The following is a 16,889-nucleotide window of genomic DNA, read 5'->3' on the forward strand; positions in this document are numbered from 1 at the left end:
TCATAACTCTTCCTCGTGATCTTTCTTTTTTCCTTGTCCATTACACCAGGTCCTTCCCTGTTTGGTCTAGCAAGCAGAGATCAGGCAAGTATCACATCTAAATAGATTCCACTGACATTCCAAGGGAAACGGAGTGGCTCTTTCTGAAAAATAAGAACATGCAAAACTCTAGAAAGGCCACGGGAACGAAAAATGTTTTCTCTAAAAGCCTTGAGTCCGCATCCTCCACTCTTAAGTGGGGAGCCCAGAACAATCTTCCCAATCTCTTATTCATTTTCCTTTTTTTTTTTTTTTTTGGTGATGGAGTTTCGTTCTTGTTGCCTAGGCTGGAGTGCACTGGCACGATCTCAGCTTGCCTCAGTCTCCACCTCCTGGGTTCAAGAGATTCTCCTGTCTTAGTCTCCTGAGTAGCTGGGATTACAGGCATCCGCTACCACACCCAGCTAATTTTTTGTACTTTTAGTACAGATGGGTTTGACTGTGTTGGCCGGGCTGGTCTCGAACTCCTGATCTCAGGTAATCTACCGGCCTTGGCCTCCCAGAGTGCTGGGATTACAGGCATGAGCCACCGTGCCTGGCCTCTTATTCACTCTTTATATTCTCCCAATAACTTTTGGACTTAATGAGGAAAGTGTGTTGTTTGAACACCGTGCTTGGCATATTCAGCTTCATATTCACAGCCAGTGCTCATCTGGGCCAGGTCTCCCATAGCTAGCTCATTTTAGTGTATCCAGATCATGGCAGTTTACCAGGACACATCACTTCTTCTCCCACCCACCCTCCTACCCATTCCTGCCTCCGTTTCAGAGGGACACATGGTGGTAGAGCCCTGACACTGCTGGATATATCTAGAATGAATTCCTGAAACAAACTGCTTCTGAAGAACCTCCCAGCCTGGTGGCTGAGTGAGCGAGAATTAAGTGTCAGTGAAGAAACTAAATTACCACCTACTGCTTCATCCATATAATTAAGTTAATAATTAAAACATGACTAGCAGGGGCTTCATCCACCAGGAATCATAATATGCTTCTTTTTTAGACCCTTGTCACAAAATATGAAAACCACATCGGTAATTGTTATCAGAACTGCTTAGCAACCTCGGCTTTAATTGTCAGCCAGCTTATCAGAACATGCAGTTAATTATCGTGTCTCATACCTAGAATGTTCGGCATGTGAAAGAGTCCCGGAGATGGATCTTCCCTGCGGTGAAATGGAGTCAGATGGATCACCTGCAGGGGGGTTCACCCTGGGAGAGTATTTCAGAATTTGCCTGCTTCTTCCTGGAACCAGCCTTTGTTAGAATGCATGATTCCATGATGAAAACTTGCAGATTTTCCATGGAGGAGAAGACCCCTTCCTGATCATATGTCTGTTGTTACGGGACTGTCTCATTAACGGTACAGTTGCTGAGCCAGCCCAGGTTTCGTATTCTTGTTAGTAACAGGTATTTGGATGCTCATAACAGTTCTAGGGGAAATTTATGAGTGATGACGTAAAATAAAACACTGGATCTGAGAACGAAGAGATGAGTTCTATGGCCAATTTTTCTGCCACTAGCTGTGGGCCTTTCTTCAAATCTTATCTCACCAAACCTCAGTTTCTTAACCTGTTAAATAGGTAGGAGTGCGATAGCCTGAGCTGGTATGCCTTGGGCTGCTGGCCCATCAGTAAGTGCAAAGAGGTATGGCCATTGGAGGTTTTTTTGTTTTTTTGTTTGACTGTCCTAAATTGTTTCTTAGGTGTGAGTTTTACAAACATTGTTTATATTAGTGGTAACGGTGGAGCCGGAGAGTATTGTGCCTTCTCCACGTTGCACAGCGAGAACCACCAACAGTGTGGTGGAACTTACGGCCCTTTCCAAGGCCACAGCTCTTTCAGCCTGCAGCGATCAGCCCATTCATCTCCCTGTGCTTGTGGACTGCTGTGGTGATTCACAGGATGTCAGGATTTCTTCTGACAGCTTTACGCAATGTATCAATGAGGATAACCTCAACAAATTTGTATGAGGAATCTTTACCAACGCAGTGAGAATTCAGGCCTCTTAGAGGCCCACAGTGGCATCCAGCTCACTCCTCTGCAAGGAACCCAAGGCTTTGAGCAAACGTTAGCTGGTTAATACCAGGATGGACAGGCTTGCTGTAAGTTGCACCCTTAGGAACTGGGTGTTTTTGGCCACCACGGCGCATGTGAATCCTATATATAAAGTAACCTGGCTTGGCCTTCTATCCCAGCCCGTGCCCCTTGTATCTGACTTGAGGGATGGAAAAGAACCCAGAAGAGAGTCACACTAAGCGAATGTTTCAGAAAGAATGGAAATGTTGTCTTTTCCAAACACTCCTTAGAGGCCAGGAGAAATGACTGAAAGGGTTTTACTGAAACGGGTCCAGTTAAACAACTCATCACGGTATTACAGTTTTTTGCTAACATGTCTATCCACTAGTCTGAAAACTCCTTTAGTCTTCTCGTGCCCTGTAACTTTGCTTGGACTTGTATCTCTCAGAAGAAAGTGCAGTCTTCTCAGCACACATTGTGGGCTACCCAAACAATTACAAGCTGGAATCCCCAGGACCTGTCCTTAGCCCCTTTTCTTCTGGTGCTCTCGTAACCTTCCTTGGCCTCGTATCCCTCAGAAGAAGCTGCATTACATCAGACTGCTTCTTCCTCCATGGCTCCTGGGTGTCCTTGTGTGTACCCATCTTGGCTTACTGGATGGCTGCTGCCAGATGGAAAGGCCGTTGGAATTATTAAAATGCAGAAATGCTCTGTACCGACTGGCAAACAGCCACCATCAAAGCCCCTCTTCCTGCATCCCTTGCCGAGTGCCTCCTGACCGCCTTGGCTGCAGGTTTCCTCACCTGGACTCCCGTCAGTATCAGCTAAAGTTTCACATCTGGCCCAGATGCCTTGTGACACGGCGTCCTTGTTGTCATCATCAAGGTCATCTTTGAGTCCTCAGTACCTTGGCCATGCCCACGGCTAAAGGACATTGATGCCCTTGGGGAGAAGCATCACCCACCTGACGAGTTACTGGTTGTTCACACTCTCTACAAACAAAAAGGTGATTTTTAGATTTTTCCATCTGTCTCTTTGTTTTTGGCCAGCTGGGTGGGGTCAAGGTCAGATTTTGGCTGTGAGTGTCTATTAACACGTGCACTTTTGCTTCACAAATGGAGGAAAAAACCTGTTAATGGTAGAGTCTTCGGATAATTCAGGCAAGGATTAGACTGAAGATGACCTTGACTTTGGAGATAATGAAATTTAATTATGTAAATACAATTGGAATACTGAAAGCACATAAATAAAATTGTTTTTGAGCACACAACTCACTCTTTAGGTGGTGGCCACTGGTAGGATTGTGATTCGAGCTAGGTAGGCTGTGGGCTATTCACATAATGATTATTAGTGAGACTGCAGTTCTTTTCAAAGATCTTGTTGATTTCTCTGTTCATTTATTGCAAATGACTGAAGACTTGTTACATGTTTTCTATCTCCTCTAGAAGTGATTTTTAAGACCTTTTAATGCCTATGGCATATTCATTCATTCAATAAACAGTTTTTGAGGCTTTACTCTGTGCCAGACGTTTTGCTAGTTGCTGGGAACAAAGGCACAAAACCATGTTTACTAAAGGTTTCAAGCTAGTGGTTAGACATGTTAACAAAAAATACGTAATACCATAAATGAATTGTTTTACTGGACATCTTTCAGTCATTTCCCTGGCCTCTTAGGAATGTTTGTCAAATACAACATTTCCATTCTTTCTGAAACATTTGCTTGGCGTGACTCTCTCTTCTGGTTTCCCTTCCATTTCTTAGGCTGCTTCTTCTCAGTTTGGGCTACCTATATTAGCCAGTTCTCACACTGCTGATAAAGACATACCCGAGACTGGGTTATTAATGAGGAAAAAGAGGTTTAAAGGATTCACAGTTCCTCATGCTCAGAGAGGCCTTCCAATCATGGTGGAAGGCAAAAGGCACGTCTTACATGGTGGCAGACAAGAGAGAACGAGAACCAAGTGAAAGGGGTTTGCCCTTATAAAACCATCAGCTCTCGTGAGACTTATTCACTACCATGAGAACAGTATGGGGGAAACCGCCCCCGTGATTCAATTATCTCCCACCAGGTCCCTCCTACAACACGTGGGAATTATGGGAGCCACAATTCAAGATGAGATTTGGGTAGGGACACACCCAAACCATATCACTATCCCACCAATTAAAAGTTGGAATTCCTCAGGACCTGTCCTAAGCCTCTTTCTCTTCTCATGCTCTGTGCTCTTCCTAGAGCACTTCTTTCACTTCCATTGCCTTAATTACCATTGCTATGCCAGTCTCTTAAGGGCAACCTTCTCTTCAAGAGAAATACATCCAACAGCCCATTGGATGTCTCTCCTTAGACATCTCACAGGCTGCCTGAAACTCAACATGTCCCAAATAGAATTCTTGTTCTCTGAGCTGCACCCACCCCCTCTTTCTATTCTAATGTCCTAGATGTTTTGTTAATGACATTACTGTCCACCCAGTTGGTCAAGCCAGAAACCCAACAATTACCTGACATTCCTCTCCCTATACCTCATAATCAAGTTTTGTTAGTCCTACCTCCGTCTGTATCTCTGGAGAGTTTCCCAAGTGCCACAGCCACCATGCCTGTCTAAGTCCTCACTGTCTCATACCTGGTGGGGTAACGTTCTGGTGTTTCTAGCTCCACTGCTGCTCCCCTGCAGACCTTCTTCCACATGGCAGATGTGGTCATCTGCTTCAATTGTGGATCTGATTATGTCTACAGCAGTTGCCATTGGAGGTCTGCTGAACCTATAAGCCAGTACCTCTCCTTCATAGAGACGTGTGCTGATTCCTGAAGTCATGTTTGCATCATGAAAGCTGGAGTTTCCTTGCCCAGCTCATAGCTCATTGAGTTAGGCATGAATACACTGATCCAAGCTGGCTTAACTGAATTCTTTCTCCATAACGTTTGAATGGGAGTCAGTAACCACTGTTGTGTGTGTCTCTCTGTATGGCCAGACCCTTTAGTTTGTTTTTTCCTTCTTTCTTCCTTTCTTTTCATTTCCTTTCCTTCCTTCCTCTTGTTTTTTTCCTTTCTCTTTTCTTTTTTTTATCCTGCTTTATTGAAGTATAATTGACAAATAAATATTGTGTATATTTAAGGTATAAAACAGGAGGCTTTGATATACATGTACTGTACATTGAGAAAAAATTACTACTATCAAACTAATTAGCATATTCATCACCTCACACAGTCACTGTGTGTATGTGCTGAGAACATTGACTATCTACTGATTTTGCATATTTCAAGTATACAAGAAAGTATTACTGACTATAGTCACCATGCTGTACATTAGATGTCTGGATCTTCATCCTGTGTAACTGACAGTTTGTACCCTTTGACCAATATCTCTGGAACCATTATCCCCACACCCCAGCTTCTGACCACTGCCATTTTACTCCCTGCTTCTGTGAGTGTGTTAGATTCCACATATAAGTGAGATCATGCCGTATTGGTCGTTCTGTACCTGGCTTATTCCATTTACCATAATGCCTGATATAGTTTGGCTGTGTTCCCATCCAAATCTCAGCTTGAACTGTATCTCCCAGAATTCTCACATGTTGTGGGAGGGACTCGGGCGGGGGGGTGATTGAATCATGGGGGTCGGTCTTTCCTGCTCTATCCTCATGATAGTGAATAAGTCTCATGAGATCTGATGGGTTTACCAGGGATTTCTGCTTTTGCTTCTTCCTCATTTTTCTCTTACCACTGCCATGTAAGAAGTGCCTTTCGCCTCCTGCTATGATCCTGAGGCCTCCTCAGCCATGTGAAACTATAAGTCCAATGAAACCTCTTTTTTGTTCCCAGTTTCAGGTATGTTTTTATCAGCAGTGTGAAAGTGAACTAATACAATGTTCTACAGATAGAACCATAAGTTGCAATCTAAGGGTTGCAGGGTGACTGTCATCTACCCTGTTTTTGGAGAAGCAAGGAAAATAAACTGCAAACAGAGGAAGGGAAAGTAGTGAAGCAGAAACACTGAGCGGCAACAGCACAGATGGAGAGATACCAACTCTGGGCTTTCCCAAGAGTTTCCAGATCATGACTCCAGGCTCTTTTCTTGCTTAAGTTTCATTAAATTTCTATGAATCCTTATAATAAATTTCTACATTTCACTTTAGCTACTTTGAGCTGATTTCTATTTTCACTCCCAAACAATTTTCACTCCCACACTGGCATTATCATGTTAAAAAAAAAAAAGTCAAAGTTCCCTTGACCTTAGGACGCAGCCCCAAATTTCGAAGCTGAACCCAAAGCCCTGGTCAACTTGGCTTCTCACTGCTTTGTGCTCTGCACTCCAGTCACCCTGGAAGACTTCTGGTTCCTGGACATGCTGCCTTCTCTTTTGTCCCTGCCCCTGTCATCCTCCTGCCTAGAATATACTTTGATTCCCTTCTCCACCTACTTGTGCTGTGCTCTTCCTTCACTTTGCAACATAAATGCCAGTTCCTAGGAAGCCAGCATCTTGGCTTTCCAAGCAAGGCTGCTGCCCTCAAGGAGGACTCCCTTGGCACTCGATATTTCCTCCCTACATTCACCTCCCCATCATACCTTAGCTCCATGAAGGTAGCAGCTGTGGTCTGGTTCATTCTTAGCTGTATGCTCAGCCCTTGGTGTTATGCCTGCCACAGAGACAGTCCTCAATAACCATCTGTGCATGAATTGGTTGCTGGGAGAACCCTGGAGAAGGAGCAGCCATGCTTGCAAGGAGAGCTAGGGAAGATTTTGCAGAGGAGGTGGTGTCTGAGCAGAGCCTTAAAGGACAGACAAGAAGATCCCATCTAAGACACTCTCGAGAATTCAGGGACACAGGTGGGGCACTTTGGGAGGGTGGGGAGTCTGGGATTTCAAGTCAGGTGATCCTACTAACTGTGGGACTGAGGGCAAAGTCCTGGCTAGAAGGGTTAGTGTGAAGGTCGGAAAGGGCAATTACAGAGTACCAGCCATTACTTTTAATAAGAGAAAACAATTATTATTTTCTGTAGATCTGAGCATCACCAAATGCCTTATATTGTTGTAAGGATTACATTTTCTGAACAATAATGAAAACCCTAAATAAAGTTGTTATTAATAACACTGTTATTATTAATTGTGGTAATCAGAACTTGAAGCCCACAGTGAAGTGCTCCTTCTCTCAACAACGGGGCAATCATCCTTTTCCTTTGAGTGTTAAAGTGAAACATGCAAAGTTACTAGAAATATATAGAATAGTTCTCAGACCAGCTCCACTGAAATGTAACTTGGTTGAACATATTTACATATTAAAAAAAGAGTATGTCAATCAGAGAATTAAGGGACAGGAAAAGCAGTCACAGAGGCCAACAGGTTTGACTTGGTCTGTGCATTAAGGAGGGAGGAGGGCAGTTCAGCCAGCGGAAGTGATGGCTTTCTGTTTCCGAGGCCAGCGCTAGGATGCAGAGATGCTCTGAGGATACCAGCAATTTCCTCTCTGCTCCCTGATGTCACCTTAAAGGACCTGCCTAAGTCACAGCACTCAATGAGACAGATTTTTATAGCAAAAGCTCCAGCTCCTGGCTCCTCCATCCTGACCATAACTGACAGAGTTAAGAGCGAACACCAGACTGGAGCTGAGATTATCAGTTTCAATGTGTTCACATCTTTGCATCAGGGATAGGAAGACTGACACATTTGGCTGTTGGGGGAACAAGGCTGGAACGTTGGAATATCATGGAACAGAAGCCATCATCTTGGGACGGCTTTGTTGAAGCCTTGTACACACAGAGATGTAAGCAAAGTCATGTCTGCAAGAAGAGAACAGTAAATAAGATACACAGAAAAGAAGAGATAAGAGGAGGAGAGGAGAGAGAGTGAGAGAGAAAGGAAGGAAGAGAGTGAGAATGCCATCTACTAAATTTCTGGTTCCATGAAGCCTCGCTCTGCTTCTCAATAGCTTTCCTTTTTCACGTGAGCCTTGATGAATAGAGCTATGTTCCACACAACCAAACCATTTCTAACTAAGATGGAGTTTGAGCTGAGAGCCTCAACTATTTCAGGTTTTCCTGGAAAGATCTTCCCAGTGTGAGTGAAATGAATGGATCATGCTGCGTCAGCCAGACACGGTCAGACTGGGACTCGAGCCGGGTCTGCTTCTTAGATTCATGGCCTACCACCATGAAAGCTGGGACCTTGTTGTATGATAATGTTGTATGATAATGTGGCTTTATGCCACCCACACGTGGGTGGCATAAAGCAATGCCAATTTATTATCTTGCTATTCTTCAGTTTGGAAGTTCAACATTGGTCTCACTGGGATGAAATGAAGTCATCATCAGGGCCGATTCCTTTGGTAGCTCTCAGGAAGAATCCATTTCCTTGTGCATTTCCAGCTTCTGGAGGCTGCCCACATTCCTTATCTTGTGGCCCCTTCCTCCACATTCAAAGTGAATGATGTGGCATCTTTCTGACTCTGCTTCCAGTGTCACAGCTTTCTCCAACTCACTCTTCTTACTCCCTCTGCCCCATGTGAATACACTGAGTCCACTTGGCTAAATCAGGATGATTTTCTCATCTCAAGGTTAGCTGATTAGCAACTGATATTGTTTGGCTGGGTCCCCACCCAAATCTCATCTTGAATTCCCGCATGTGGTGGGGGGGACCTGGTGGGAGGTAATTGAATCATGGGGGCAGGTCTTTCCCATGCTATTCTCATGATAGTGAACAAGTCTCATGAGATCTGATGGTTTTACAAGGGGCAGTTTCCCTGCACAAGTTCTCTCTTTACCTACTGCCATCCATGTGAGATGTGACTTGCTCCTCCTTGTCTTCCAGCATGATTGTGAAGCTTCCCCAGCCATGTGGAACTGTGAGTCCATTAAATCTCTTTTTCTTCCCAATCTCAGGCGTGTCTTTATCAACAGCATGAAAACAGACTAATACAGCAACCTTAATTCCCCTTTTTCATATAACCTAACAATTCACAGGGCCCAGGGATGAGGGCACGGGCATCTTGGTGGGTAGGGAGCATTATTCTACCTACTCTATGTAGGGTGAAAAGAACAAAATACCAACGTAGAGGTTCTTTTAAAATATTCATTTTGGCTTAGGAAACCTTGATGCTCAACTAGTGATCTTCTGAACCCATGCTTTAATGAAAAATAGCATGGACTTTCCATTCCTTTAGTCCTGAGTTCGATCCTACCAAGTCTATGACTTCAGTATGTGTGTTTAACTTCTCTGTACTTCCACTTCCTCCTCCATAAAATGCAGATAATGATGGTACTGTTTGGGGAGCTAGATGAAATCAAATATGCTTTTAAAAAAACATTATAAATGCCTATGTTTTTCGCTTTCCTTACTTTCCTTTTCCTTTCCTTCCAAATCTTGACAGCCTGGAACCATGAACTACATATACCAAGAATGCTCCTCAGTGACAGAAGACCCATGCTGTCTTGGCCACGCTATGTCTCAGTTGCAGAAGTGACCTAGTGCTAGAAATCTGAAACTAGCATTCTACTGGGATGACAATCCATAATCTCCTCATGCTCCTTCTGCCCCATATTTCAGGTCTTGTTATCTCTGGGAGTGAGTCATTCAAGGGTTTCTTTTTGTCTTTCTTTTCTCACAGCATAAAATGACAAGGACCAGGAAGCCAAGGACAGGATATTTTTGAGACTGCTAAGTAGGAGCTACCAGGACTGTGATCTCGGGGGCCTGTCTGAGTGATGGGAGGTATTGAAGAATTCCCAATGGACTGCATCCAGGTCATGGCTACCGCAAGCTTTTCCCAATCCCTTTGAGCAACTTATATTCCTTTTTTTGTCTTTTTTTTTTTTTTTTTTTAATTTACTTTAAGTTCTGGGATACATGTGAAGAATGTGCAGGTTTGTTACATAGGTATACATATGCCATGGTGGTTTGCTGTACCTATCAATCTGTCATCTAGACTTTAAGCCCTGCATGCATTAGGTATTTGTCCTAATGCTCCCTCTCCTTTTGCTCCCCACCCCTCAACAGGCCCTGGTGTGTGATGTTCCCCTCCCTGTGTCCATGTGATCTCATTGTTCAACTCCCACTTCTTAGTGAGAACATGTGGTGTTTGGTTTTCCGTTCTCTGTTAGTTTGGTGAGAATGATGGTTTCCAGCTTCATCCATGTCCCTGCAAAGGACATAAATTCATTCTTTTTCGTGGCTGCATAGTATTCCATAGTGTAAATGTGCCACATTTTCTTTATCCAGTCTATCACTGATGGACATTTGGGTTGGTTCCAAGTCTTTGTTACTGTAAATGAGCAACTTATATTTCTTTAAAGGATTCACTGCCTGCAAGTGTGGGTGAGCTCTGTACATCTGTAACCACAGCCATGGGCTTCTGATGATGACTTTGTATTTTCCTTTATGTCTGAAGGAGCTTGGCTGCCTTTGACCTCACCACCCTAGGGATTGAAATAGCGTGAAGCGAAGGAGTTCCTGTGTTGGTTTGTTGCAGAAAGATAGTCCAGTTGGATTTAAATGGTATCATTATGGAAATGCAACCAGTTCAGGTATCAAAGCCTCTGCAAAACATTCTAGAAGGTTACTCATGTTTTAGCTGAAAAAGCAGTCAGCTGATTAGAATGTATGGCTCCTCAACTTTCCTTTCAGTTTTGGACACAGTTTCCATACCTCATTGGCAGCTCACAATGCATCTTCACAGACATGAGCACTTTTTTCTAGTGCTTGGGTTCCTAGTAGTGCTCAGAGTCAGACAGGCTGGTGTTGAAATCTCAGTTCTCCTGAAACTAGCAGTCACTTAATCTTTCTGAGTTTCAGTTCTCCTAACTGTAAAATGGTGGCACTAATAACAATTTTCTTGAATTGCTGTACTTATTAAATGCCCCTAGCATGGCACCAAGCCCTCGTTAAGCACTTGGAAGTGAATATCCATTTCTTATTTTTGGGTTCTCTGCATATAATGTTTATATACATCTTAATTAAAACTGCTTCTTTCCTTAAAAAAAATCTAATATTCATGTATAGAAGAGTATTCACAGAAAAGCATGCATCTACCTTTCCTTCTCTGGGCACAGCAGACACTTGCCTTCCCAGATTTGGAAATGAAGGAAGCAAGATTGCCTTTTGGGGAATTAGGCACAGTGGTTCACAGTACAGATATGTGAAATCTGTTGAAGGAGAAGGCACAGCTCTCAGGTAGACAAGCCCCCACAGCCACCAGATTGAATATATTTCCATTAAGAAAGGATGTGTCCATCAGAGGAAGGACTTGTCAACTCTGGAATAAAAAAGAAACGTGAGTGCAACAGGTAAATATCAGCAGGATCCATCCTAGGATATTCCACTTAACCGGTGACTGGAAGAGTTCTGGTTTTGTCAGGGCAGAGAGTGGAGCCCACATATGTTATGTGACTCTGGTCTCACTGGCAAGACTATCCTCCTTGTGGAATGAAAACACTGAGCTATCTCAGCTGGATGCCTGAAGCACTGGATTATTAAACTTCCCTCATTCTGACTTCAGGCTCACCAGAAACTTTCAGTCTATGTTTCAGCTTCTCCTTGGAGTCTGTCTATGGTGAGAGATTGGGCTAATTTTATGGAATCTGAGTTTTTAGGTCTCTGTGCCAGTAATTTCTCACAGTAAATGAAGGCATTGGTGTTCTGGTTTTATCTGTCAGTGCTCTGTGCTTGGGTAAAGTGTCTCTATTGAGAGATGGATCCCTTTTCAGATTCTGTAGCATCCAAGTAGCAGATCTAGGATGATGGAAAATTCCCCAAGGTAAGCCATATTAGTTTATAAGACATCTTGGAAGATAGTCTGCTGGCCTTTCCTCTTGGTGACAACCATCTGGCATCTCAGAAGAAGAACATTTCCAACTTTGACACTAACCGTACATCCTCTCCCCACTCCATCTCACTCAATAACAGCCCACAGTGTTGGTGTCACATACTAGAGAGATCCTGGGATTTGGAACCAAGCAGACGGGGTTTGATCCTGTCTCTGCTGCCTTCTGTCTATATGATACTGGGCATGTAATCTAATGTTTCTGAATATCAGTTTCTCCATCTGTAAAATGAGATTCCTCACAGGAATGTTGCAAGGATGAAAGTGATGCGGCTCAACAAATGTAGCTATGATTATCGTGTACATTGGCGAGGACTCCCTGATGTAGAATGATGGTCAAGTGTGGATCTTTCATTCTAATATGTACAGAGAATCTGTTATGTGCAATGGCGCCTTTCTAGTTTTCAGTGATGTGTCATCCTCGTGGCCTTTCCTGGGGTGGGCTTCGCCTTAAGGAAGGCTAATGGATTTCTGCACCTAAGAGCTCAAGGACCTTGCTGAATTTTTAATTTCCCCACAAACTAACAAAGTTGCAATACCTCAGTCTGGCTTCACTGTTCCAGGCATTGGTAAAATTAGGTTGTCTCTCCTCTCTGGGCAAGACTGTGCTTTGATTCTTTTGATTATAAGGGGCGAGTATTTTAGCACACTCAGAGATGAAAACCATCACAGTTTCCCTCTCGGCGAAATTCAGGCTGCATTGCCGAGCGATAGCCAGGTGGCCTGCATTGCTTCCATCCTTCTGTATGTTCTTCTTACAAGGTCTGAATAGGCTGGAGCTTCCCTGAACGCTTTGTGATGGGAATAGATGTGGAGGGCCTTCACCTGTGGCCTCAAGTTGAACCCCTGAAAGTATAAAGAGGCAACGACTTTGGAGAAGCAAATTTGTTTGTTTGTTTGTTTTTTTTGAGATGGAGTCTCGCTCTGTCGCCCAGGCTGGAGTGCAGTGGCGCAATCTCAGCTCACTGCAAGCTCCGCCTCCCGGGTTCGCGCCATTCTCCCGCCTCAGCCTCCTGAGCAGCTGGGATTACAGGCACCGACCACATGCCTGGCTAATTTTTTGTATTTTCAGTAGAGACGGGGTTACACTCTGTTAGCCAGGATGGTCTCGATCTCCTGACCTCGTGATCCACCCGACTCGGCCTCCCAGAGTGCTGGGATTACAGGCGTGAGCCACTGCGCCTGGCGCAAATTTGTTTTAAGGATATAAGCATATATATGTCATTTTTTGGTCTTCCTTAAAGTAGAAATTATTGCTTCATGGTACCATTCGATCAGAACTTCAGCAACTGGTTCGTTAAATGAGAAAATTCTTTTTTGCATCTGCCCATTTCTACCTGATCTCTGTCCCTGGAAAACATTTTGGGTGAATACAGTCGCTTTTGGGGTCACTCTTAGACAATAATTACAAATTTAATATAATAATGTTACTTGGCTACTTTTAGGTAAGAGATAATCTAGTCTAGTCTAATATACAAACTCCAGACTCTCCTTCCATCACTTGGCCTGTTTCATGTTTGGAAGTCATAGTGGGGAAATACTTGCGGTTGCTTCTCCACCCATGCCCATCTTAACTACCCTGACACCCTAGCAGACATTTTAGGACCCTCCTGTGTTGGAGTCATAGGTGGGGAGGAGAGGAAGGACAGAAGAGGCCTCCTGCAGCTGCCTGTAACCTGCATGTGGCAGTAAGCACACGTCTCTCTCTACATGGCACTTTGTGATTTCCTCCATGAGCCCTTTCACTGCAGCCCCTAAAGCTGAGGAAACCACCACATGTTGGCTGCTTTTGACTTTTTTCTCTTGACAGCTGCGCACCCAATGGGACGCCCACAGCCCCTTCTGCTGAGATTGCCTCACGCCTGGCAGGAAGCCCACATAGGCAAGCTTCTTTTCTTCCTCTTCATTTAAAACAAAAAAGAAAACACTTAAGTGGTAACCTGATTATAAAAGCAACACACGTGACAACAGAATCTTTCTAAAAATAAGAGAGCAGAAGATAATTAGTCAAATTCCTGCCACCTACATCCCAAATGCCCATCAGCAGATGAATGAAGAAACAAATCATTGTACGTTCCCACGCTGGAGTACCACTCAGCGATAAAAAGGAGTGAACTCTTGATACAACAACATGGGTGCATCTAAAAATAATTACGCTGAGTGAAAGAAGGCGGACAAAAAAAGCATGCATACTGTCTGATTCCATTTCTATAAAATACTCAAAAATACGCACTGATTTACAGTGACAGAGAGCAGAGCGGTGATTGCTTTTTAATGAGGCGAAGGGAAGGGTGGGAGGGATGGATTCTAAAGGAGTAGGAGGACATTTCTGGGGGTGATGGATAAGTTCCTTATCTTGATTACGGAGTTTCATGTATGTATCAAATTGCGTCCTTTAAATATGTGCACTTCTTTGTAAGTCTATTATGTCTCAATAAAACTATTTAAACATTTTTACTGTTGGGCATATTCAGACGGGGTCTTTTTCTCTTTCTTTTTATTTTTAATTTTACTTTAAGTTCCAGGGCACATGTGCAGAACGTGCAGGCTTGTTACATAGGTATACGTGTGCCATGGTGGTTTGCTGCCTCTATCGATCCATCTACATTCCCTCCCCTTGCCCCTCACCCTGCAATAGGCCCTGGTGTGTACTGTTCCCTCTCTGTGTCCATGTATTCTTATTGTTCAACCCCCAATTCTGAGTGAGAACATGCCATGTTTTGTTTTCTGTTTCTGTGTTAGTTTGCTGAGAATGATGGCTTCCAGCCTCACTCATGTCCCTGCAAAGGACATGGTCTCATTCCTTTTTATGGCTGTGTAGTATTCCACGGTGTATATGTCAGACAGGGTCTTTTTCTAGAAGGGTCATGGCTGGTTCTTTCCTGGACCACCCATCACAGGCTCCTTCCCCCACCCTCAGTGTAAGTGCAACTTACATCTGTGGCAGCTTCTGTATTCAGCTGTCGCCTGTACCTGTAGACTCTTTAGGAATGAGCCTGGCTGTCATCCAGGCTTCAGGGAGCCTCAATAGTTCTCCTTAAGTCCCGTCCTTTCTCTGACCTGAGGTGTTGGACCGGAAGCTTGCTCTCACCCATGTGTGGAGAGCAACCCACACACAACACCAATATCTCTCTTCAAAGATCGAATCCTTTGCATCTCTTCAACCTCCTGTGAGTCTTGGCTTTTTCCTCCATAGCCTGGTGATGGGTGCACATCTATTGAAAGCGGAAGTAGCTTTTGGCAATGCCCTTGGCCAAGCCTACACATGTGGTTCAGCATTTCAGTGGGGGTCTACTTGGCACCCATTGTTTTTAGCTTTGGGGTCACAGCTGAAACTCTGAGATGACAAAAAGTCTTATTTTAATGGCTTGTTTCACTTCCCTTTGCCTCACTGGGATACAAAGAGATGAATTTTTCCCAATATATTTTTAGAGGCATATTTATCATAAGAGCAGGCCAGCAGCATCTCTGAGCGCCGAGGCCCCAACAGGGACTTGCAGTTATTATATGCCCGCACCCCTAAAGGCCCCCAAAGATGCAGAGTGGACCTTTTGGTCTCTCTCCTCCCTTTGTCTAAGGATATCAGTTAGTGATCATAAATATTCATCCCATCTATTTCCTGATGCTGAGAAGGGAAAATATTGCAAACACCACGAACACTTGTTGAAGACACACATACATCGGGCACCGTACCCAGAACTGACTCTACAGTGGTGATGGACAGGTCCTGCAACACGTGGATGCCACAGTCTAGCAGACTGGACAACAGGATGGTGACCTGGCGAAGAGGGTGAACATAGACTGGTGGACAAAGGTCAACATGGTTCGCCTCCAGAGATCTTGTTTAGAAAGGAGTCAAGGGGCCAGACGCAATGGCTCACACCTGTAATCCCAGCACTTTGGGAGGCTGAGGTGGGTGGATCACGAGGTCAGGAGTTCGAGACCAGCCTGACCAACATGGTGAAACTCCGTCTCTACTAAAAATACAAAAATTAGCTGGGTGTGGTGTGCATGCCTGTAATCCCAGCTACTCAGGAGACTGAGGCAGGAGAATCACTTGAACCTGGGAGGTGGAGGTTGCAGTGAGCCTAGATCATGCCATTGCACTCTAGCCTGGGCAACAGAGCAAGACTCTGTCTCAAAAAAAAAAAAGAAAAAAGAAAAAGAAAAAGAGTCAGGAGTGGGCAGTGCAAGGCTGAACAGCTTTCCACAGAAGCCAAACACACCACCTCCATCAGGATCCTCCCTCATAGAGGTCACCAGCACAGGAATGAGTCAGAACATTGCCACGTGAGCAATGGGAGCAGAATCTTCCTTCCTCCCATCCTTGCTGCTGGGCCACAGGCCAGTGGTAGGCCTCTAAAGAGTTTAGATCACACAGGCTGATGAAAGGGACAAATCAAGGACTAAAGAAAAAAGAGAGCTTACCAGGCACCTTCTTCTGTACCCCCAACTCCAAATGCCCTCAGTGGATGTGTGGGGAGTGCTGAATCACATATGAAAGCAAAGCTTTAAACAGGATAGACCAAGGTTTAACAACAACAACACAAAAACTTGAATGTCTACAAAGTTGGATCCTCATCTTATGGAGAGTCCAGGAGGTTTTTGCAGAGTACAGCTGCTAATAAAAACATGGAGGATGTAGGCCAAGTGCAGTGGCTCACGCCTGTAATTCCAGCACTTTGGGAAGCCAAGGCAGGCTGACTGCTTGAGCTCGGGAGTTAGAGACTAGCCTGAGCAACATGGGGAAAACCTGTCTCTACAAAATACAAAAAAATTAGCCAGGCGTGGTGATGAGCACCTGTAGACCCAGCTACTTGGGAGGCTGAGATAAGAGGATTGCTTGAGCCTAGGTAGTTGAGGCGGCAGTGAGCCGTGATCGCACCATGCATTTCAGCCTGGGGGACAGAAGACAGAAAAAGACCATGTCTTAAAAAAAAAAGAAAAAAGGAAGATTTACCATGCCACAGAGACTAAGTGCCTTATATTGTAATACAAAGTCTTCAAATCCTCACAATGACCCCAGGAGGT

General features: G+C 44.3%; 1 long non-coding RNA gene and 1 pseudogene across 5 annotated transcripts in view; one reads left to right on the forward strand and one right to left on the reverse strand.

The window, feature by feature from the left end:
* The window catches only part of LOC105473565 (uncharacterized), a 316,160-nt gene that overhangs the window by 123,175 nt on the left and 176,096 nt on the right, over positions 1-16,889 (forward strand). The gene's annotated exons all lie outside the window — the stretch shown is intronic.
* On the reverse strand, positions 1,762-2,696 carry LOC105473721 (large ribosomal subunit protein eL15-like; annotated as a pseudogene).

Source organism: Macaca nemestrina, chromosome 17, assembly GCF_043159975.1.
Source record: "Macaca nemestrina isolate mMacNem1 chromosome 17, mMacNem.hap1, whole genome shotgun sequence".
NCBI classification, from domain to species: Eukaryota; Metazoa; Chordata; class Mammalia; order Primates; family Cercopithecidae; genus Macaca; species Macaca nemestrina.